Source organism: Crocuta crocuta, unplaced genomic scaffold (assembly GCF_008692635.1).
Source record: "Crocuta crocuta isolate KB4526 unplaced genomic scaffold, BGI_CrCroc_1.0 scaffold342, whole genome shotgun sequence".
Lineage (NCBI taxonomy): Eukaryota > Metazoa > Chordata > Mammalia > Carnivora > Hyaenidae > Crocuta > Crocuta crocuta.
The window spans coordinates 1,185,190-1,209,941 of record NW_027532158.1 but is presented as its reverse complement, the minus strand read 5'-3'; the positions used below and the strand labels follow the sequence as shown (position 1 = coordinate 1,209,941).

At 37.4% G+C, this 24,752-nt stretch overlaps 1 protein-coding gene and 1 pseudogene across 1 annotated transcript in view; both read left to right on the top strand.

Annotated features, from left to right (window-relative positions):
- Positions 1-24,752, top strand: part of PTGER3 (prostaglandin E receptor 3) — a 176,497-nt gene that overhangs the window by 90,737 nt on the left and 61,008 nt on the right. The window lies entirely within an intron of this gene.
- On the top strand, positions 598-1,572 carry LOC144241790 (glyceraldehyde-3-phosphate dehydrogenase pseudogene; annotated as a pseudogene).

Genomic DNA, 24,752 nt, shown 5'->3' with positions numbered 1-24,752 from the left:
ACATGCAAATAAGCACTGAATTATATTTATAATAAAATTTATAATAAATATATATTTATTATTTAAAATGGGTGTATTACATGGAGGTGGGTTAAACTATGATAACAAATATGCCTCAAAATGTAATAGCTCAAACACAACAAAAGTTTACTTATAACTCTAATAACAGTCCAGTGCGGATGTTACAGATCCACTAGGAGTGCTTTTTCACACAGTGATTCAGGGGCCAGATTCCTTTCCTGTTAAGGCTCTCAACTGTGTGTCAAGATTGGGGTTCTACATCCAGCAAGTAGCTTTCTCTTTAAGGTCTGAATTGGCAAGTAGCACACTTTGCTTGTGCCTTTGTTAAAAACTAGTCATATGACCTCTTCTGGTTGCTGGGTTATGGAAGTTATAATATCATCAGGGAGGCCTTCATGGATATAATTCCATTATGGAAAGCATTTTGTACACAGGAACTCTATCAGTCTTGTAAGTCATACTAAAGAATCTGGGTTTTAGGTTCTCTGCTCCTCCCTATTCAACAGACAACTGCATCTTCTGATGTAGTGCCAGCCTGAGACATGATGGTGAAGGTCAGAAAAAAATAGATTTGGCCATATTGGGCACCTGGTCAACAGGGCTGTTTTTAACTCTGGCAAAGTAGATACTGTCGCCATCAGTGACTGCTTCATTGACCTCAACTACATGGGATACCTGTGCCAGTATGATTCTACCCGTGGCAAATTCCACAGCACAGTCAAGGGTGAGAATGGGAAACTTGTCATTAATGGAAAGCTCATCTCAATCCTCCAGGAGTGAGATCCCACCAACATCAAACGAGATGATGCTGGTGCTGAGTATGTTGTGGAGTCCTATGGGGTCTTCATGACACCAGGGATGAAGCTTAGGCTCATGTGAAGGGTGGGGCTAAGGGGGTCATCATCTCTGCTGTTTCTGCTGACAACCTCATGTTTGTGATGGGTGTGAACCATGGGAAGTATGACAACTCCCTCAAGATTGTCATAAATGCCTCCTGCACCACCAACTCCTTGGCCACTATGGCCAAGGTCATCCATGACAACTTCAGCATCATGGAGGGACTCATGACCACTTATACTGTCACTGTCACCCAGAAAACAATGGATGACTCCTCCTTTTCCACTGGAATGCAGTGGCATGATGGCCAAGGGGCTGCTCAGAACATCATTCCTACTTCTACTGTTGCCACCAAGGCTATAGGCAAGGTTATCCTTGAATTGAATAGGAAGTTCACTGATATGGCCTTCCGTATCCCTACCACCAACATGTCAGTCATGGATCTGACCTGCCACCTAGAGAAAGCTGCCAAATACAATGACATCAAGGTGGTGAAGCAGGCATTAGATGGCCCCTCAAGGGCATTCTGGGCTATACTGAGGACCAAGCTGTCTCCTTCAACTTTAACAGTGACACCCACTCTTCCACCTTCAATACTGGGGTTGGCATTGCTCTCAATGACCACTTTGTCAAGCTCATTTCCTGGTATGACAACAAATTGGCTATGGCAATCAGGTGGTGAACCTTATGGTCCACATGGCCTCCAAGGAATAAGAGTCCCCTAGATCACCAATCCAGGCCAGAACAAGAGGAAGAGAGAGGCCCTCGCTGTTGGGAAGTCCTTGCCCCAACTCATTCACCAACACACTGAGAATCTCCTGACATCCACAGTTTCCACCCCAGACACCTTGAAGAAGGAGAGGGTGTTGGGAAGCCCTACCTTGTCATGTACCATTAATAAACTATACTGTATCCAGGCCAAAAAGGAAAAAAAAAAGAAAAAGAAAAAGAATCTGGGAAAGATTGGGAAAGAGGGCATGACTTTGGGAGTTTTAAAACAGAAATAACATGACTAAATTTTCATTTTTTTCAAGTTTTAAAATTTTCATTTTAAAATGTAATGCTGGTAGCACCATAAAGAAAGGACTCATGGGGCAATAGGAGAAGCAGATATAATATTAAGGAGGAACTTTTAGTAATTCTGGAACGTGATCCTGAATTAAGTAGTGCCGGTAGGAGTGGAGAATATTCCAGTGATATTTCAGAAATAGATTCATCATGAACCCTGACTGATTTCTTATGAGGAGAGAAGAGGAAGAAAATTCTAGGTATCTTGTGATTTCTGGCTTGGGTGAATGATGAAAGTTTGGTAACATTAAACAAGGAGGAATGGGTTGGGGAAAGCCTCAGTTTGAAATACACTGAGTTTGAGACTTCTGTGAGATATCCAAATGGCAGTATCTAGTGAATTGTTGTATATATAAATTACATTTTTCGGGAAAGAATCTGAGGCTTAAAATAGATTTTATAATCATTACAGTAATGATGAGAGGTAGTTGAAATCATACATGAATGGAGTCATCCATAATAATCATAGATTTATGTAATGACCTAAGAATGTTGATTTTCAACTTCCACTTTAAAGCAAAAAATGGGTTTTAGGTAAATAAAAAAAGAGTTTAAATAATGCCAAGTTATAAAAGCAGTAGGTTGTCTATTTTATAAGTAGTTAATGGCAAAAAGAGAATAAAAAGTTCCTGCCAAGTATCAGATATTCATATACTACAAGTTAATCATTATAAAACAGAAAATTATTACAAGAGGGGTTTTCTGAACTTGAGAAGTCTTTGTGCAGGAGTACTGCCCTTTTTATATGTACATTTAATGAAGCACACATTTAATTAATAACCCTATGTTCTCACAAGTATCCATCAAGTATGTTGACAAAACAAGAGGTGGCCAATTTTATACTTCCTGGCAAATAACCAGCTCCTTTCTGGAAACCCTGAATCATTTATATTTATATTTTCATTAACCCGTTCACTGAAGGATAATCCCAATGTAATTATTAGTGGATTACAAATGATCATGTGACCCCTGAGTAAGAAATCTGAGTCAAAGACCCCAATGAAACATCCTATTAGGTGACTTAAAAAATGCCAAATCAACAACTAAATAATAACCAGATGTTAGAAAATGCTTGAAATTTCTTTTTTTCTATTTTTTAAAGTTTATTAAAAAATTTTTTTTGAAAGACAGAGAGAGAGAATAAGTGGGAGGGGGGCAGAAAGAAAGAATCCCAAGCAGGCTCTATCCTATTAGCACAGAGTCCAATGCTGGGCTCAAACTCACAAACTGTGAGATCATGATCCTGAAACAAAATCAAGAGTTTGGGATTTAGCTGACTGAGCCACCCAGGCACCCCAGAAAATGCTTGACATTTCTTTAGATGATATTACTAAATTCAGGAAATAAGAATGTAAAATGTTTTTAAAATATGGCATCATCATGGAGCACTTCCCAAAATACTGATATTTCCTTTCAGTTAGGATAATTAGAGTAAATTTTGTAAGTCATCACCATAATTTTAGTAAGGGTCACTTATAAATTATACCTGAGTTTATACTGAAAAACTCCACAGTCATTAGACCTTTGCCCTGCCTAATCTGGTGCTCAGGCTCAAATGTGATGTTTGGGTACTGACTCTTACATTTGATGTGTTATCTTTTGATCCTCTTCTGAGGTCTGATTTCTATTTTTATTTCTATATCACAGAGAGTTCTAAAGAAGCCTTTTGCTAAAATGCATCAAGATCTTCCCCATTCTCTTTAAAAGAGGAGGGGTATATATAATATTTCAAAATAGATATCTGTAAACCAGACTATAAAGCCTTTTAGTTATAGAATTTGAGTTTGGCTCCAAAATGTCATCTTTCACCTCTAAGTTAAAAGCTGATACTTTGAATAAAAGTTAAACTCTTACCTGAATTTGACAAGAATGAAATTATAGAACTAACTTGCTGTTCTTTGGAATACTATAAAAGTAAAATATACTTGAAATCAAAACTAGGGGCGCCCGGGTGGCTTAGTTGGTTAAGCGTCCGACTTTCGCTCGGGTCATGATCTCGCAGTTCGTGGGTTCAAGCCCCGCGTCGGGCTCTGTGCTGACTGCCAGCTCAGAGCCTGGAGCCTGTTTCAGTCTGTGACTCCCTCTCTCTCTCTGACCCTCCCCTGCTCACGCTGTCTCTCTCTCTCTCTCCTAGAAATAAATAAAACATTTTAAAAAAAAAATTAAAAAAAAAAAGAAATCAAAACTAGCCAATTGCTTTAAATGATGTATAAATATAATAAACAATGATAACCTTTATGTCTTTAAAAGTGCCCTTCGTTTTCAGGTTTTATATTTAATTAACCATGTAAAATAATGAAAAAGCATCATGGATTACTTTATTGGACATAGATAGTCTCTAAGCTATCTAAATAAGTTTTTGGGGGGTGCAGGTGGGGTGACCAACTTCAAACTGGACTGAAGATACCTAAAAGGCAATCTCAAATACATCTACATGTACAAGATCCTCTTCACCTAACTATTCGTTTGGATGTTCTCCAGAAATTTAACTGATCCCTTTTGCACAGCCTGCTCCTTATGGACTACATGGCTTAAATTGCCATCCAAATGCTAAGGACTTCAAGGCTCTCCTATTCAGACTTTCCAACTTTATAGCCAATGTCTGGCTGGACATCACATTTAACTGAACTTCATTCATGACCTGCTTCCCAAAGCCTGCTTCTTTCCTGGGGCTTCCAGGCTCTGGCCACCAACCTGGAATCATCCTGGATGACCTGGCCCTCCAGTCATTATAGTCACATGTGCCAATTCTGTCTCTATGTAATGCCCTTGAATCTGTTCATTTGTCTCTTTCTTCAGTGCAACTAAATTAGTTCTTGCCCCCTTATCTGATGGCTGACTCTAATGCTTTCTTGTTGCCCCTAGCCTTGTTTCTCCCACCAACCCTCAGCTTCCCTCCCCAAATCTACTCACTGTGTAGCCGAAGTGACCTCTTCTCCACATCAGTTCCCCATGCTGCAGCCAGAGAGATATTTCTAAGGCATAGAAATAATGTTGGCACTTTTCTAATTAGAAGTTTTGAGAATTTCTTATTTCTCCCAAAATAAATTCTAAACTTATTAGCACCACATATATGGTCCTTAATAATTGAGGCCTTTTATACCTCTATTCTGTTATTTATTTAGTTCCTAAATGTACCATGCCCCTCTAATAGCCTGAGAGAGAGAGAGAATCCTCAGCAGGCTCCTAGCTGCCAGTGCAGCGCCTGACGTGGGTCTCAAACCCACAAACCATAAGATCATGACCTGCCTGAGCCAACATCAAGAGTCAAATGATTAACTGACTGGGCTACCCAAGTGCCCCAATAAAACCTGGAATTTTGCCTTAATAGGAGGGTCTGTCTGAATTGATCCAACTGATTTTTCAATTTCATGCATGATAATGAAGTATAAAAGTTTTATCTTTAGCACATTCCTTTTGTTTTTTGTTTTTGTTTTTTTTTTCCTTTCAACCTTGAGCCTCTGCTTGGTTTTGGTGTCAGTTGGGTCACCTGGTTAACTACCAACCCACTTTCATAAGAGAATCCTGTATAATGTGAATAAGATTCCTCTATTAAACCATCTGAAGTTAGGGACCCCTGGGTGCTCAGTTGATCAAGCATCGGACTCTTGATTTCAGCACAAGTCATGATCTTGAGGTGATGAGAGGGGGCTCTGCCTGGGGCCCAAGTCTGTGCAGGGCTCCTTGTGGGATTCCATGCTGAGTATGGTCCTCTCTGAAGCCCTTCCCCTGCTTATGTGTGCTCTCTCTCTTTCAAAAAAAATACCATATGAGGTTTAAAAAATAGTAATAATTTAGGCTAAAATAATTCCAAATGACAGAATGATATATTTTTTTTGTTGTTTCCACTTATAATAATAACTGAGCAGAAGAAGTAGACAAAAAGAAATGAGAAATGTCCCCTCTTAGTCTAAATTAGACTACCCAGGTGAAAATTAGAGGTCAAAATTAAGAAATACTTAGATTTTTTTGTGTATTATAAATATGTGCAAACAAAAGTGCATCTCTGATGTCACCTACAGTGAGAAATGTCTGAAATCAGCTCCAATAGCCTCTTATTAATCCATCAATCCATACTTTCTTTAATGTGCTTCCTTCCAATGTTTTCATTCTTTTTCTCAAATTTACTAGAAGCTTTCTTACACTTGACTTTAGGATCAAGGCATCTTGGTGGGCTCACTATAGACAGTCTTCTACTTTTATATCTGGTTTAAAATATAAACCATATGTAACATCAATGATATTTACAAGATGGTTATTTTTAGATTTGGTGATCAACAAGCATCTTAAAAAGCTGAGAAAAGAAAGTTGAGAGCTGCTAGGTCAGAGGAGGTCAATTTGAGGAAGCAGTCATTGTGACAGCTGACATTATGGCTTGTAATAAGCTTGGCCATCTGTTTCTTATAGAAGTTTTATTGTTTCTGTTGTTATGGCTGTTTCTGTCAGGAAAGAAGATCTGGAAAGTGTTTTAGAAAGCACGTTTTTCATAATTCAAATGACAAATCATCTTATGTAACTATTAACTTTATATCTTCACATTGATGTAGGCAAATTCCCTGAATAATATTGCATGTATTGCCTAGGTTCACATATATGGAGACATCTAATTTTCCTTAGAGTCAATCCATGAACATTTTTATTCTTCAATACTTTAAAAATCTATGCTGGGGGTGGATGGGCCAATTTTGCTGATGTGGGAACCAAGCAGGGAGAAACTGAGTTTCCCAAGCACAAACAGAGTTAATGCAAAGCTACAGAGTCAGAGGATGTAGAAGATTAAAGAAACTCAGCTTTGCCAAACTAAGTTTCCTCAACTGACATAGCTGAATTCCTGAATCGAAGCCAGTCACTTTGAGCTCTGTGTTTTATTTACGGTGCAGCACGTTCACAATGATGTATATTACTCATGTGTAGGCTCAGAGACACGTGGCTGTGAAAGAAAAAAAGGAGTAGAATTCAATGGGCCAATTTTGTTGTTTAACTTTGGTCAAAGCCTTGGCTGACATTGTCGAGATCGTTTTGCCTTGTGGATAGTTTAGTGTGTGGTGTAATGTCTCCCCCTTTCCAGGTAATTAAGAATTAAGGTTTATTTGTGCTTCTGATATAATTAAGAATTAAGGTTTATTTGTGCTTCCAATGAACTAGGGCAATAAAATTCTGTTCTTAAGTCACAGAGGCATGTATGGGTCACTTAGTAGGCGGAATAAGGTCCTGGAAGAAAGTCAGAAAAGATTGTTTTCCTATCCTAATTTTCTATCAGAATTGAATTACATCCTGTGATAAGGCAAGACACCTACATAATGGTAGGTAAACCGATGAACATTTCTAAGCCTCATTTTTCTCTTCAGTAGAGAGAGGGTAATGATACCTGGTCTATAGTATTGTCAGGAGAATAAAATGAAAATATATGTTAAGAGGTTAGCACAAGGATGGGGTATAAAATTTTCAAAAAATGAAGCTATTACTATCACTGTCAGAACAATGAAGTCTCTGAAGATTTTATTCTCAGCAATTAGACATTTTATTCCTCCAGGTGGCTCTTGATTTGTGTGCTGAGACCATCCTGTAACTTCTCAATCAGCTTCCATGAAAGACACTGCCTCACCTGTTTCCAGCTGCTTGCAGTGTTGTTAACCATTTTGAAGGATATGGCAGCAAATCAAAAAGTTAACGCTTCCCTAACTTCTGAGTTAAAAAAAAAAAAACACCCCTGCCATTATCCTTCTGAAGTCATTATTTCCAAGAATACCTAAGCACTGGAAGAAAAAGTATACAATGAGTTTAGCTATTAAAACTGACTGGTTGTAACTTTTCTTACTCCCAGTGTTTGCTCAAGGACCAGATTGTTGCCAATGGATAAACAAAATAGAGCCTTTGCTTCTTAAGCAGTGATTCTCTCCTTTCATGTTCTTAGCACCTGCTTATTTGGCATTTGTTACATGCTGGTCCCAGGCAAAAAAAAATGAATCTGAGATCGTCTCTTCCCCACAAAAAAAAACCACACTGTGTTGTTCAATGATATATTTCTGGGGAAGTAGTGTAAATATATACATTTACTTTAAGTTAATTTAAAACTTACATAGAACACGAGCCTGCTATGGTTCTTAAAGGATGTGAATAAGTTTATTCAGTCATCCATCAAGCATTTATTTCTTTATATATTTATTTTATTTATGAGAGAGAGAGAGAGAGAAAGAGAGAGAGAGAGAGAGATAGCATGAGCAGGGGAGGGTTAGAGAGAGAGACACAAACATGGAAGCCAAAGAAGGCTCCAGGCTCTCAGCTGTCAGCACAGAGACTGTGGGGCTCAAATCCATGAACCATAAGATCATGTCCTGAGCTGAAGTTGGGCACTAACTGACTGAGCCACCCAGATGCCCCATTCATCAAGCATTTATAAAACCATTAGTCAGTACCAGGCACAATGGCAAGTATCTGAGTTAGACAGAAGATGCAGTTTTGCCTTTCAGAAGCTCATGGTTTAATTATGGAAGAGAGAGCTATGTGAGCAAATAATTACAATTAGCGGACTGGTAACATTACAATAGTAATAATATATTATATATAATTATAAACTAACCTAGTCTAGTTACTGAGGGAGTCTTTGATTCTACTCCTTAGATCTACAATCATGTGTGTCTCTGTGTGTCTATGTGTATGTAGATGGAGGATCTAGAAAGTCTTCATAAACATTACATTGAGTTAAGTCTTGGGGAAGGGTAAGGCTTCAGCAAGCTGCTTTAGTGGTGGGGGACCCAGGAGCATTACAGGTGAAGAAGAAAGGAAACTAAATTTCCTTAGAAAACTGCAAAGAAATTTAAGTGTCTGTTTTTCCGAAGAAGGTATCCAGATGGCCAACAGACGCATGAAAAGATGTTCAATAATATCACTCATCACCAGGGAAATACAAATCAAAACTATAGTAAGATATCACCTCACATCAGCCAGAATGGTTAAAATAAACAACAAAGGAAACAACAATGGCAAGGATGAGGAAATATTGGGAACCCTCTTACACTTTTGGTGGGAAAGCAAACTGGTGTAGCCACTCTGGAAAACAGTATAGGTGTTCCTCAGAAAGTTAAAAAAAAAAAAAATAGAACTCCAGCAATTGCACTACTAGGTATTTACCCAAAGGATACAAACATACTAATTCAAAGGGATACATGCACACTAATGTTTACATTTGGCTAGTAGTATCACCAACAGCCAAATTATGGAAAGAGCCCAAATGTCAATCAACTGATGAAAGGATAAAGAAGATGATATAGATAGACAGACAGACAGATAGATAGATAGAAAGAAATATAGATGATATAGGTAGATATAGATAGATACATATCTATATATAATATAAATATCCATACATATAATTGCTACTGCTCATCCATAGCAATATTTGCAGTGACGTGGATAGAGCTAGAGTGTACTAACTATGCTAAGTGAGATAAGTCGGCCAGAGAAAGGCAGATACCATATGATTTTATGTGTAATTTAAGAAACAAAACAAATGAACATAGAGGTGAAAAAAGAGAGGAAAAACAAGAAATGGACTCTTAACTATAGGAAACAAACTGATGGTTACCAGAGGGGAAGTAGGTTGGGGGATGGGGAAAAAAGGTGATGGTGATTAGGAATGCCTCTCTTGTGATGAGCATTGGGTGTTATATGTAAATAATGAGTCACTAAATTCTATACCTGAAACTAATATTAAACTAAATGGAATTTAAATAAAAACCTGAAAAATAAAAGAAAGTGAATGTCTGGAGTATAGTGTGTGGGGATGGGGAATGAGATCTGGGAGTGGGAATTGTGATTTAGACATGAAACAGAAGGGAAACTCTGGGAAGGACCAGATAATGGAAGGCTTTGTCCTATGCAACAGGGAGTGCCTGAGGTAGCAACAGGCAGCTTGCTGGCTAGAGGCTGCCATGAGTGTCTGGGTCAACATGTATGTGGTCCAGTTCAATGCTGCCAGGGCTTCGGACACCCCTTATCCCACTCCCAGCCAGCTATTTTGAGAATATATACCCTCAGTTTCAGAAGCCATGAAACCAAAGTCCATTGGTATTTCTTGAAATACTGTGGGAATGTAAAATGACACTTTATTTAGTTTGAAACCATTAGCTTCATCTTTGGATATAAAGGTAATTTAGGTCTGAAAATCAGTGACATAAAATAAGACTATATAGGCAGAAGCATATTTTAAACTGATAAGAGAATTTCTACTTTTTGAGTAATAGTTCCAAGACTTGTTTCCTCTACCTTGAGTTGCTCAGAATAGTTAGCTTCCTTTGTTCTTGGAACATTAGCATATTTGCCCATATTTCATTTACTCATTTACTGATCTCCCCCCACTGGTAGAAGAAGCTAAATAAGAGCCCTTCCTGGGCGGCTAGTTGGGTAAGCATCTGACCCTTGATCTGTGGTCAGGTCATGATCTCATGGTTCATGAGTTCAAGCCCCGATCAGGCTCTGCACTGACAGCACGGAGCCTGCTTGAGATTCTCTCTCTCTGCCCCTCCCCTGTGTGTTCTCTCTCTCTCTCTCTCTCTCTCTCTCTCTTAAGATAAATAAATAAATTTCAAAAAAATCCCTTCCTTGTGAACTTCTGGGAATTTGGTAAAGAATTACCTTATCACCTGTTTTCCCAGTTCACCACTCTGACATAAACACTGTTTAGAAAAACTGGCTTAGGGTGAAAGCAATGTCATTTCATACAGAGTGATGTGTGTCACAAAGTATTTGATTAACCAGGGTGGCCAAAGACAAAGTTAATTATTTGGTCAATATTTTACTAGGTCTTTCAGTTATTACCCATTTTATTTTTGATTACTACTTTCTCATCTACACATGTGATGTTTTACATGAATGTACTTAAATTGTAAGTTCAACTGTAAAAGCTAACTGAAAGATTAAATCATATTTTATTAGAGACCTGTACCTGGTATCTTTCTTGGAAGGCATGTTTACAATTAAAAAAAAAAAAAAAACAACTTTAGGAAAAAGAATCGCTTTTGTTTTAACTTCACTAAGTTTCTGTCAAATTACTTTTTATAAAACCATATCAAGATGTGACAACAGTATGATAGATAAGAACTACACAGCTTTTACATTTTGATGGTACTAAGGGCCTCTGAAAATAGATTTCATATGAAAAGTTCAGAATCAAAGCACAAGTCTGTCTATTAGTCTTTATTGTTACTTCATTTCATAACTTTGATTTAGTCATTAAAAATGCCAAAAAGTTATATGTTTTCTGGAACACAACAGAGTCTTATATACAAGGGCACTTCACAAAGCTCTAGTGTATAGCTATCTTGGGGGATGGAGCTGCCCCCAAACCCTTCTCCTGGGGATTTCCTCAGTTCAAAGCAACTATCAGGAGTGTTGCTTAAATCAGTTCTTAGAATTGGACTCCTTGGTTCCTAGATTGTTACTATGTGTGTTTTAAAAACACGGGGCGCCTGGGTGGCTTAGTCGGTTAAGCGTCCGACTTTCGCTTAGGTCATGATCTCGCAGTTCGTGGGTTTGAGCCCCGCGTCGGGCTCTGTGCCAACTGCCAGCTCAGAGCCTGGAGCCTGTTTCAGTCTGTGACTCCCTCTCTCTCTGACCCTCCCCTGCTCACTCTTACTCTCTCCTAGAAATAATAAATAAAAAAAATTATTTTTAAAAACAACAACAACAACAACAGTACCAGGGAACAGCAGAGCGATTCAACAGTTCTATACATTATTCAGTACTCAGCAGAATAAGTCTAGTCTTAATCCCTTTCAGCTATGTCACCCGTCCCCAACCAATTCCCCTCTGGCAACCACCAGTTCTCTATTGTAAGTAATGTGGCAGTACACAGAGAGGTGCATAATCTTGTCAAATTAGTGTTTTCACTAATTTGGGTAAAAACCTAGTAGTGGAACTCCTGGATTATATGGTAATTCTACTTTAAATTTTTTGAGAAACCTCCATACTGTTCTCCACAGTGGCTGTACCAGTTTGCATTCCCACCAACAGTGCATGAGGGTTTTTCTTTCTCTTGTGTTTTTGCTTTTAGCCATTCTGACAGGTATGATGAAGTAATACCTCATTGGGGTTTTGATTTACGTTTTCCTGATGATGAGTGACATTGAGCATCTTTTCATATGTCTGTTTGCCATGTGTATGTCTTCTTTAGAAAGATGTCTGTTCATGTCTTCTGCCCATTTTTCAGTGAATCATTTGCTATTTTGATGTGGAGTTGTGTAAATTCTTTATATATTTTAGATATGAACCCCTTACTAGATATATAATTTGCAAATACCTTCTCTCATTTGGTGGGTTGTCTTTTTGTTTTGTTGATGGTTTCCTTCACTGTACAAAAGCTTTTAACTTTGGTATAGTCCCAATACTTTAATTTTGCTTTTGTTTCCCTTACTGAAGTCCCTCCACATCTTTTAAAATATATCCCACTGCATTAGTCATTGAAGTTAAATTTTTCTTTTATTTTAATTCCAGTATAGTTAACATACAGTGTTAAATTAGTTTCAGGTGTATAATATAGTGATTCAACAGTTCTATAAATTACTCAGTGCTCATCTCAATAAGTTTACTTTTAAGCCCCTTCAGCTATTTCACCCCCCACCCCCACCCCCACTTCCTCTCTGATACTCTTGATTTTTCTCTACAGTTAAGAGTCTTGGGGTGCCTCGGTTACTCAGTTGTTAATCATCTGACTTCAGCTCAGGTCATGATGTCATGACTCGTCAATGAGTTCTAGTTCCATATTAGGTGAGCTCATGTCCCAATTTGGGTGAGCTTGAGCCCTGCTTCGGGTGAGTCCCACTTCTCTCTCTCTCTGCCCCTTGCTCACTTGAACCCTCTCTCTCTCTCAAGAAAAAAAAAAGTCTTTTCTGGTGTGTCTCTGGTTACATCCTAGAACATCACCAGAACTGTCCTCTCTGTCTCTGCTTTCACCTCTCCTCTCCTTCTGCTCTCACCTATCCATACCCACTCAAGTTGAACTTAACTTTTTTCTAATTTCCTTACTTTTTAAAATAGGCTTATCACATATGCATTTATTTAGAAATATTACATTGTTTAGTTTGTTCTTAAACTTTCTAAAAGTGGTATCATATTGCATCTGGTCTTTGTAACTTGCTTTTTAATTCAGTATTATGTTTTAAGGATTCATTCATAGTGTGCGAATCTGTAGTTTATTCGTTTTTGCTGAGGAAGAATAAGCAATTCTTGGTACAAATGCATCAAGAGTTATTTTTCCTGTCTCATTGATGGATATTTGGATTTTTAACTAATATGGACAATTCTACTATGGATAGTATTATATATTCTCTTGGGTCACACAGAAAACATTCAGAAGTATACCTGGCAGTAGAAAGGTTGTCATAGAATAGGCCAATGTCCAAAATATATTAGCAGTTCTACAGACACATACTTTATTTTTAAATACATTAAAGATATATTAAAGATGCATGCCACAAACACTATTTTTTAAAAAATAAGGTTGTGTAATCAAAAATGTTTGGAGACCACTGGTATATAGAGTACAAATATCACTCCTAGGTTTAGCTCCAGATTCCCTCTTTCATTTCCATTACTCCTGAGCAAGCTTCAAATGCTCCTGCTGCTACGGGGTTCCTCTGTTCCTGTCATCATGACTGTATCTCACTAGTTTGACTACTTGTGGTTTATTCCATGTCAGACCCATTCACCTGGATTAATCGCCAAGACCAGAGTTGCGGCCTCATTCATTTTCATATCTCTAGTATCTTGTCCAGTGACAGCATGTAGTAAGCAAGTAATATTTATTGAATGAATGAATGAATGAACAAATGTAAAATGATAGTAATGCCATTTTATATATCTGAGAAGACAAATGAAATATCACAAGAAAATCCTGCATACTCTGGGGGAACAGCATTACACAAATTCAAGGTATTAGTATTTTATGATGATATTCAATCAAGGATATTTTACAGCCTGAATATCAAAATACGTGATTTAGTTTGGAATTGATCAGGAACACCAATTTTCTATTTGCTCCTTACATTCACCTGAGATGCACTAACAACATAGCAAAGCAACAGAAAATTCTCTTCCATCTCTTAGTCCTCCTTAATATTTCTAGGAGGAAGAGGTTATATTAGAACTTAAAGATAACTGGACTAGAATTCAGAACAAGATTTCACTCAGTTCAGACTTTGGCTAGCCATGTGAGTTTGCACAAAATACTCAATTTCTTTGATAATCTGTATAATAATTTTGCAGAGCTATTGTTTATTAGCATGCATCAGGCACAGTGATATGTACTTTACTGGCTTATCTCACTTAATAGTAGGTATAAAACGTTACCTTCATTATACAGAAGTAGTAAATGAGGATCAGAGAGATTATACAACTTGCTCAAGGTCTTATAGACTCAAGTCACAAGTCACTTATCATCCTTCTCTAGAAATGGTTTTCTTAATCATTTATGTTGTTCTACTTTGCCTTGGCTTCTTCCCAGAAGTTTTGAAAGGATCAAATGAGATAATCTGTGTGAGAATGAGAACATTTGACACTTTTAAACACTTTACACATTCAACAAAATATTTAGTTAGCATTTAGCAAACTTAGCACATGTGGTAGACACCTAAAAAAATATATGAATTATACAGTCAGCATCTGGAGGATCTTGTTATAGAAGAGACACAGATCTCTGTAAATGACAGTAACACCATAGTGACTGCTTTTTCCCTGGGGTGGAAGTTAGGGAACACTTCACCAAAGAGATGCCATTGAACTCTAATATATTAAAAGATGGCTAGGAGTTTTCCAGGTAGAAACTGTGTTAAAGGATGTACAAAACAGTGGAAACAGCCCAAGTAGAGACAGAGAAGGTAAAACACATGATATAGAGGAAATGGTAAGTAGGTCATTATAGCAAAGTGCAGGATGTGGGGCAGCATGTAGCAGGAGATAAAGCCAGAAAGAAGCATATGTTGGAGTCAGATTATAAAAGACTTGGGAGTTATGGGTTCTTTTATCAGGTTAATGGTTAGCAAAGAGATGCTTTAGCTGGGCAAGTATTATGATGTTGACAATAAGAATAATAATTATTATTATTTTTATAGCAATAATAATGGATAATATTTATAGAACTCCATTCTTTATTTTAATTTAAAAAAATTTTAGTGTTCTATTTATTTCTGAGAGAGAGAGAGAGAGAGAGAGAGACAGCATGAGCAGGGGAGGGTCAGAGAGAAAGGGAGACACAGAATCTGAAACAGGCTCTAGGCTCTGAGTTGGCTGTCAGCACAGAGGGCTCAAATCCATGAACCGTGAGATCATGACCTGAGCTGAAGTTGGGTGCTTAACTGACTGAGCCACCCAGGCGCCCCATATAAAACTTCATTCTTTTTGATTATTGAATCAAGTAATATTCCACTGTAAATATATACCACATCTTCTTTATCCATTCATCAGTCGATGGACATTGGACTCTTTCTATAGTTTAGCTATTATTGATAGTGCTGCTATAAACATTGGGGTGCATGTGTCCCCTTCTAATCAGCATTTTTGAATCCTTTGGATAAATACTTAGTAGTGCAATTGCTGGGTTGTAGGGGGCTTTTCTTTCCCAGCTGTTTTCCAGAGTGGCTGCACCAGTTTGCATTCCCACACATGCAAAAACACTTGCAAAAGTGTTCTTTCTCTTTGGGGCGCCTGGGTGGCTTAGTCGGTTAAGCGTCCGACTTTCACTTAGGTCATGATCTCGCGGTTCGTGGGTTCGAGCCCCGCGTCGGGCTCTGTGCTGACTGCCGGCTCAGAGCCTGGAGCCTGTTTCAATCTGTGACTCCCTCTCTCTCTGACCCTCCCCTGCTCACGCTGTCTCTCTCTCTCTCCTAGAAATAAAACATTAAAAAAAAAAAAGTGTTCTTTCTCTGCATCTGTTGTGTGAGATGTTGATTTTAGCCACTCTGACAGGTGTGAAGTGGTATCTCATTGTGGTTTTGATTTGTATTTTCCTGATGATGAGTGATGTGGAGCATCTCTTCATGTCTCTGTTAGCCATCCAGATGTCCTCTTTCAAAAATTGTCTCTTCCTGTATGTGTTTTGCCCATTTCTTCACTGGATTATTTGTTTTATGGGTGTTGAGTTTAGTACGTTCTTTATAAATTTTGTATACTAACCCTTTATCCAATATGTCATTTGCAAATACGACATCAGTTGTCTTTTAATTTTGTTGATTGTTTCCTTCTTTCTGCAGAAGCTTTTCATCTTGATGAGGTCCCAATAGTTCATTTTTGTTTTTGTTTCCCTTGCCCCCAGAGACATGTCTCTTAAGAAGTTGCTTAGGCCGAGATCAAAGATGTTATTGCCTGTTTTCTCTTCTAGATTTTTATGGCTTTCTGTATTACATTTAGGTCTTTCATTCATCTTAAATTTATTTTTGTGTATGGTGTAAGAAAATGGTCCAGATTCATTCTTGTGCATGTCTCTGTTCACTTTTACCAACATCATTTGCTGAAGAGATTATCTTTTTTCCATTGGATATTCTTTTCTGCTTTGTCAGAGATGAGTTGGCCATACATCTGTGGGTCCATTTCTGGGTTCTCTATTCTGTTCCTTGACCTATGTGTCTATTTTTGTGCCAATATCCTTGTACTTAGCATAATATTTACAACATAATAGATTCTTTATAAACCTCTCTTTCACTCCTTTTTAAAAATGTTTTTTTAATGTTTATTTATTTTTAAGAGAGAGAGAGAGAGAGAGAGAGAGATCCGAAGCAGGCTCCAGGCTCTCAGCTGTCAGCACAGAGCCGGATGCGGGTTCAAATTCACGAACCATGTGATCATGACCTGAGCCGAAGTCAGACAATTAACTGACTGAGCCACCAGGTGCCCCTCTTTCACTCCTTTTTAAATAAATATTGTGGACCTATCATTTATTAATAATTTAAATGAATAAGTGAATGAGTGAGTGAGTGAATGAAAAAGGAGATGAAGAACTAACGATAATTGCAATGCATATAATTAAACTTTACAAGCTCCCTTACTAGTCTTATCTGTCACCAGTATACTTGTAAGAGTTAGAACTTGTGTAGAACTTGTGTAGAATCAATAACACACAGAAGATGTCAGGATCTTGATTTCTCCTTAATGCTTTGTGCCCTTCTATATCTAACCACAGTTGCTAGGGTAATAAAATATGAACAACAGAAGCCAAATTCAGGATCCTTGTATCAGAAGATAGAACAGAAACTAACATTTACTGTTTTTAGGATGTGCTATGTTCTTTCACAAGTTATTTCACTTAATTCTTTTTTTATTTTTTAAAAACATTTATTCATTTTTCAAAGACAGAGAAAGAGTGTGTGAGCAGGGGAGGGGCAAAGAGAGAGTGGGAGATACAGAATTTGAAGCAGGCTTCAAGCTCTGAGCTGTCAGCACAGAGCCCAGTGCTGGTCCCAAGCCCATGAACCATGAGATTATGACCTGAGCCAAAGTTGGACGCTCAACTGACTGAGCCGCCTGGGTGCCCCTATTTCAGTTAATTCTTAAAATAACTCTCTGAAGTGGTGGTATTATCCCCATTTTATATCAAAAACTAAATTCAACATCTATTGAGAAACAGAGGCAGCATTTTTTTCCTATTTTATATAATTGTTCATATATGTGTTTTGCCCTCTTGCCTAGGGTTGTCGTTGAAAAAAGATTTCTTAACCAAAAAAAAAAAAAAAAATCCTTGGCTTTGTATCTATCTCTAAAATTCGCACCATACTTCTACTTGGGCTATGGACACTGATAATATATGTCAACATGCAAACATAATCGGGGGGAAAACTAAGTAAACCATAATTAATCATTAACACCTTGGTTCAGTTTGGTTTCTGAGATTTTCTTTAGCAAGCAGAATCCTGAGAAAGTGAGATCTTGGTCGAAATTATTTTGAAGCACTGCCCAGTCACAGTGAGACTCTGGAAGTTTTAATCATCACTATCACAGGAAGGGAAGAAATCTAACAGTCCTCCACTTTCTCTAGGGTATTGAAAAGGCTGTCATTAAAAACATGAAATCAACCAAAAGGTTGGAAAAGTGTGTATGACACACTTAGTTTGGAATAGAAAATGGATCCTTAACCTCTATAGCTCCTCCAAAGACTCAGTCTGTTTCCTTTTCACTTTGCATTGTCACTCACATCCTTTTGAAAGACTTGCAGCAGTTTCTACATAAAACAGAGCAATTGAAACAAACATTAGGATTAATCAGTTCACCAACTCTTAGCCCCAGAAATTGCTGCAATCAACAGAGCCTCTGTAAATGTCAAGGAGATGGGGGGCGGGCAGCCCTGACTCAGTGAGGTCTAGGGCTCCTTTGTCATTCGTGAAGATATATTTTATCACCCTGGTCTGGTGGAACTTAAAATTTCTGATGAGATGTTTGTTAAATGGCTACTTTGTGGCTGTGATAATTGGATATCCAACAATATCTGGTACAGTACCTTTTCTTTTAAAAAGGTTAGACATTTTAGGGGCCCCTGGGTGGCTCAGTCGGTTAAGCATCTGACTTCGGCTCAGGTCATGATCTCGCTGTTTCTGGGTTTGAGCTTGCATTGGGCTCTGTGCTGACAGCTCAGAGCCTGGAGCCTGTTTTGGATTCTGTATCTCCTTCTTGGTCTCCACCCCTACCCCACTTGCACTCTCTCTCTCTCTCAAAAATAAACAAACATTTAAAAAAAAGATTGGACATTTTAATTGGAACTTCCTTACCAACTTTTCTGGCTTCTATTTTTCTCTCTACTGCACAGAGTGTAAAATAGCACTTCCATTAAATGTAGACTCAGCAGGCAATAGCTGTATCCTACGTTCATTTTCTTTTACACACCAACTATAACAAAACTCAAAGTGAAAAATAAATAAATGAAGGAATTTTTCTTGAATAAAAGTAGAGATTAAAAAATGCCTATTTAATTGCCTAAATTTTAGCTACAAAAATGATGGTGGGTGAATAATTTGATGCCTGAATTGAAAGGGTATCTAGTCACTTAAATACATACAAATCAGCATACCAGACAGGTGGTGAAAACCTAAATGGTGTTTTACTTAGGTAAATATATCCTGTAAGATATGTTTTCCACTCTTTGTGTTTACTGACCAGCTGTGTTCCTGACTTAGCTCCTCTCAGATTATTAGAAGAGAAAGGTGTTTCATTATAGGTTCTGAGAATTATAAAAAATTAAGGAGAATATTCTTTATAGCATGAGCCAAAAGACCATCACCTGAGTGTACAGACTAGAGAAATTTCCTTTTTTAGAAAGAAAGAACTGGCAAAATTATTCCTGTCTTACCATTTCAGAACTCAAGATTGCTTTGGGTTGGGTTAGATCCCTGCAGACTAAATTACAGGGCAGAATTGAGGTTGTGGTTCAAATGATTAGAGAAACAATTGCTATGGGCTTGGCACAGGTGGAGGAATGGAAATAAACATGTGGAACCCATGTTTCACAGATGGTCTTCTTGAACAGAATATAGTGTCATTCCAAATGAACCCAGGGAGCAGTTCTAGCCTGTGTTATTCATTCATTCATATTTTATTTTTGATTTGTATTTATTTTTTCCAGATGTGTTATTTATTATTCGACCTCTTATTGAAAACCAGGGTCCCTATTTTTATATCTGGATAAGTGTCCAAGAACCTAGACCTGTTTCATTGAGACAGATATTTTAAATTTAAATGTAGCAAAATTGTTCTTTTTCTCTGCTTCATTTTGCTTGGGCATCTGTGTCTCATATGCAGTATTGAAGGAGGGCAACCTACATACTAGCAATCATCATTTGTTTCAGGAACTACAATAAGAAGTATACTACAAGTTAGAAGCCTGTATTCATGTTCAAAACTCAACCACAGAATCAGTATGCTAGTGCTGGCAGAAGCCACAGGAATATCCATCTGATGTTCTCTTGTTCTTGATGAGGAGAGAGAGGGCCCGGAATTTTGAAGGGACTTGTCCAAAACCATACAAAAAGTTTAACCACAGCCAGGTCAGGAATTGAGATTTCTGATCTCTAGTTCTTATAATCCAAGTCCAGAATGATCAGCGGATAATCAATGTACTTAAGACGCTATAAGGAAAGGCCAATCCTTGTTTGAGAACAAAGTGAACAGCTTCCAAACCAGATTGGCTTTGAGTTTTGGCAGATATTGGCCAAATGAACAATTATATCCAAGGCTTTTGATAACTGCTAAGACATTTGGGGACTCAATAACTGTTAAATTTATTCTGACTTTTTTAAAAGTTTATTTATTTATTTTGAGAGAGAGCGTTGCAAGTGGCGGAGGGGCAGAGAGAGAGAGGGAGAGAGAGAATCCCAAGCAAGCTCTGTGCTATCAGCACACAGCCCAACACAGGGCTTGGTCTCACAAACCATGAGATCATGACCAGAGCCAAAATCTAGAGTCAGATGCTTAACTGACTGAGCCACCCAGGTTCCCCAAATTTATTCTGACTTTTGAAGATTGTTATCAAGTTGGCAGAAGTCAATCAGCCTCTCCAAACTATCTACACTGATACAACCTACCTCCAAATCCTATGTTCTTAACCAATATGCTGCATTTGTACTCGTATCTCCTCCTTCTCAGTTATTTAATAAGAATAATAATTCTTTTAAGGTCCTTGTAATTCTTTTTAAACTATTTTTTTAAATATATTTTTTTATTTGTTTCTAGGGGAGAGAGAGAGAGACAGCATGAGCAGGGAAGGGGCAGAGAGAGAGAGGGAGATACAGACTCTGAAATAGGCTCCAGGCTCTGAGCTGGCAGTCAGCACAGAGCCCGACGCGGGGCTTGAACCCACGAACCGCGAGATCATGACCTAAGCGAAAGTCGGATGCTTAACCGACTAAGCCACCCAGGCGCCCCAAGGTCCTTGTGATTCTTATTCAGTATACTTTCTTTCCAAATTCTCCATTCAACCATTTGTTCACTAACTCATTTATTCAACAGGCATACAGAAGTTATCACATACCAGGACACAAAGATGTATATCATGTTTTTTTTCCTCAGAGTTCATAGCTTAGTGAAGGGAACATAGATTGTAAGTTTGAAGTTCAAATATCTTGAGAATCATCTGCACAGTTCTGTGGTTTTCTCTAGTAAGGAACATTACAATGTGCTGTTATTTCAATGCCTCTTACACTAATGAAACAGACAGAATAAATAAAGGTCCCAAAGAGGTTAAAGTGATGTCAAGAAATCTCAGGGACCATATCTGTCTTGTTTACTACTGTGACTTATGCATAGGTTGCTGACATACACTGGGAACTCAATGAATATTTGACTGAGAGGCTGAACATAGCTAGTAAATGTTGAAACTGGGCCTTAAACTCAGGTGTCCTAATACTGAGTCCGGGATTTATTCTGTTGCATCCATTTTCAATGTCAGCTATGGCCATTACCTCTCTTTGTTCTTCAGAGAAAGTGCTCTCATCTACTCTGAGTCCCATTTAGTGGAGATAAGGCATCCCACTTAATTAATGTTTATGAAGCTATTAATCAATATATTAACAAATTTAAAAACTATCTCAGTTCAAAAAGCAGATGATTGGTTCTCTAGGTATTGTACCTCTGTTGAGTAGGTAATTTTTATCAAAGGGTCCATAAGATTATATCAGAGAGGTGATTGCACTGCTCCCGTGTAGAATGCCAGCCTTGAGAGTCCTGTGGCAAGTTTATGAGAACAGCAAGGAGCAAGAGATGTGACATTTTCTAATAACAAACAGCTATGAATTTGTTCCTGGAATGCCCATGTTTTTCTTCATTAAATGATGGACATTATAAAAATAATAGTTATGATGATATCAAGAATGACAATAATGAAGTTGATAATAAGAAAAAATGGCTATCATTTATTGAGATTCAACTATGTTCCAGCAATATGGCAAATCATTTGCATGGTATCTCAAACAAATCCTAACAATTACATGACATAGATAATATTATCAATTTCAGTTTACAGGTGATGGAGGCACAATAGCTTCCATTAACTCTAAATATTCAGTAAGTACAATTCATTCTTAAAACTATGTACTGCCATCACTCTTTTTTATTCACAGCCACGTCCATCTATTCCCCATTCCATACATACATAATATTAGATTGAATGAATATAGGTGTGTCAGCTGTAACAAGAGCCAAATGAACCAATATTAAGCAAAATATTGAAAACTATGGAATTTTTCCTAATTCATTCTGTGAAGCTGACCTTACTCTGATACCCAAACCAGAAGGAGACATTACAAGAATACAAACTACAGACTAATATTTCTCATGAACACAGACACAAAAATTATTTTAGAAGTTTTGGTCAGTCAAATCCAATGATATACCAAAAACAAAACAAAACAAAAAAAACCCACATCATGACTGGGTGGAGTGGTCCTAGAAAAATAAAGTGGCTCTACATTCAAAAATTGTTTAATGTAACTCATCATGTCAGTGGACTAAAGAAGAACAACCATATAGCTATCTCAGTACATGCAGAAAAAGCATTTGAAAAACACAACATTCATTCCTGATAAGTCAGCAAACTGGTAGTTAAAGGAAACTTCTTTAATCTGATAGGTGACATTAATGAAATTCGGCAGTCTAGTATCATCCTTAGTGGTTAAAAACTGAGTGCTTTCCTCCCAAGATTAAGAATAAGACAAAGATGTCTTTTCTGTTTTCCATATTATACTGGAGACCCAGCCAGAGAGATAAGGCAAGAACAAGAAATAAAAGGAATATGAATCAGAAATAAAGATATAAAACTTTCTTTATTTACAGATGAATTCATTCTTTATGTTAAAAATCCTAAAGAATTTTAAAAAGCTATTGCAATTAACCAGTGGCTTTAGCAAGGCTGTAATAGAGTACAGGTTAAATTTCATTCATTTTATTTTAATTTATTGTATTGTATTGTATTTTAATTATAATTCCGGTATCATTAACATACAGTATTATATTAGTTTTAGGTGTATAATATAGTGACTCAAAAATTCTATACATTACTCAGTGCTCATCAGAATAAGTATACTCTTAATCCCCTTCACCTATTTCACTCATCCCTCTCCCACCTCCTCTCTGGCAAACACCAGTTTGTTCTCTATAGTTAAGAGTCTGTTTTTTGGATTGTCTCTTCTTTTCTTTCTTTGTTTGTTTGCTTCATAAATTCCACATATGAATGAAATCATATGGTATTTGCCTTTCTCTGACTGACTTATTTCACTTAGCTTTATACTCTATAGCTTCATCCACAGTGTTGCAAATGGCAAGATTTCATTCTTTTTATGGCTGAGTAGTATTCCATTGTATATATACGTACCACATCTTCTTTATTCATTTATCTAACAATGGACACAGGCTGCTTTCATATCTTGGCTATTGTAAATATGCTGCGATAAACCTGGGGGTGCACATATCTTTTCAAATTAGTATTTTCATATTCTTCAGGTAAATACCCAGGAAGTGGAATTACTGAATCGTATGATAATTATATTTTTAATTTCTTGAGAAACCTGTATACTGTTTTTCCACAGTGGTTGCATCAATTTACATTCTCACCAATGGTGCACAAGTGTTCGTTTTTCTCCACATCTTTTGTGGTTTTGATTTTAGCCATTCTGACAGATGTGAGGTGATATCTCATTGTGGTTTTGACTTGGATTTCCCTGATGATAAGTGATGTTGAGCATGTTTTCACATGTCTGTTGGTCATGTAGATGTCTTCCTTGGAGAAATGGTTGTTAATGTCTTCTGGCTGCTTTTAACTGGATTATTGGGGGGGGGTGTTATATAAGTTCTTTATGTATTTTGGATACGAATCCTTTATCATATATGTCATTTACAAATATCTTCCCCCTATTCATGGGTTGTCTTTTAGTTTTGTTGATTATTTTCTTTACTGTGCAGAAGTTTTTACTTAGATGTAGTCCCAATAGTTTATTTTGGCTTTTGTTTCCCTTGCCTCAGAAGACATATCCAGAAAATGTTGCTCTGGCTAATATCAGAGAAATTACTGCCTGTGCTCGCTTCTAGGATTTTTATGGTTTCAGGTCTCATGTTTAGGTCCTTAATTCATTTTGAGTTTACTTTTTTGTATTATGTAAGAAAGTGGTCCAGTTTCATTCTTTTGCATGTAGCTGTCCAGTTTTCTCAACACCATTTGTTGAAGAGACTTTTTTCCCATTCATATTCTTGCCTCCTTTGTCAAAGTTTAATTAACCACATATATGTGGGTTTAGTTCTGGGGGTTCTATCCATTTAAATATGTGTCTATTTTTGTGCCAGTAGCATACTTTTTTGCTTAATACAGCTTTGTAGTGTATCTTGAAATTTGGGATTGTGATACCTCCAATTTTGTTCTTCTTTTTCAAGATTGCTTTGGCTATTCCAGGTCTTTTGTAATTCCATACAAATTTTAGGATTATTTGTTCTAGTTTTGTGAAAAATTCTGTTGGCATTTTGATAGGGATTGCATTAAATCTGCAGATTGCCTTGGGATTATGGACATTTTAATAGTATTTGTTCTTCCAATTCATGAGGTTGGAATATCTTTCCATTTGTTTATATTGTTTTCGATTTCTTTCAATACTTTCTTTTTTTCCTTTTTGTAAAATTTTTGATGTTTATTTATTATTGAGACAGAGAGAAACAGAGCATGAATAGGGGAGGGGCAGAGAGAGAGGGAGACACAGAATCTGAAGCAGGCTCCAGACTACGAGCTGTCAGCACAGAGCCTGATGCAGGGCTCGAACCCACAAACCATGAGATCATGACCTGAGCTGAAGTCGGATGCCTAACCGACTGAG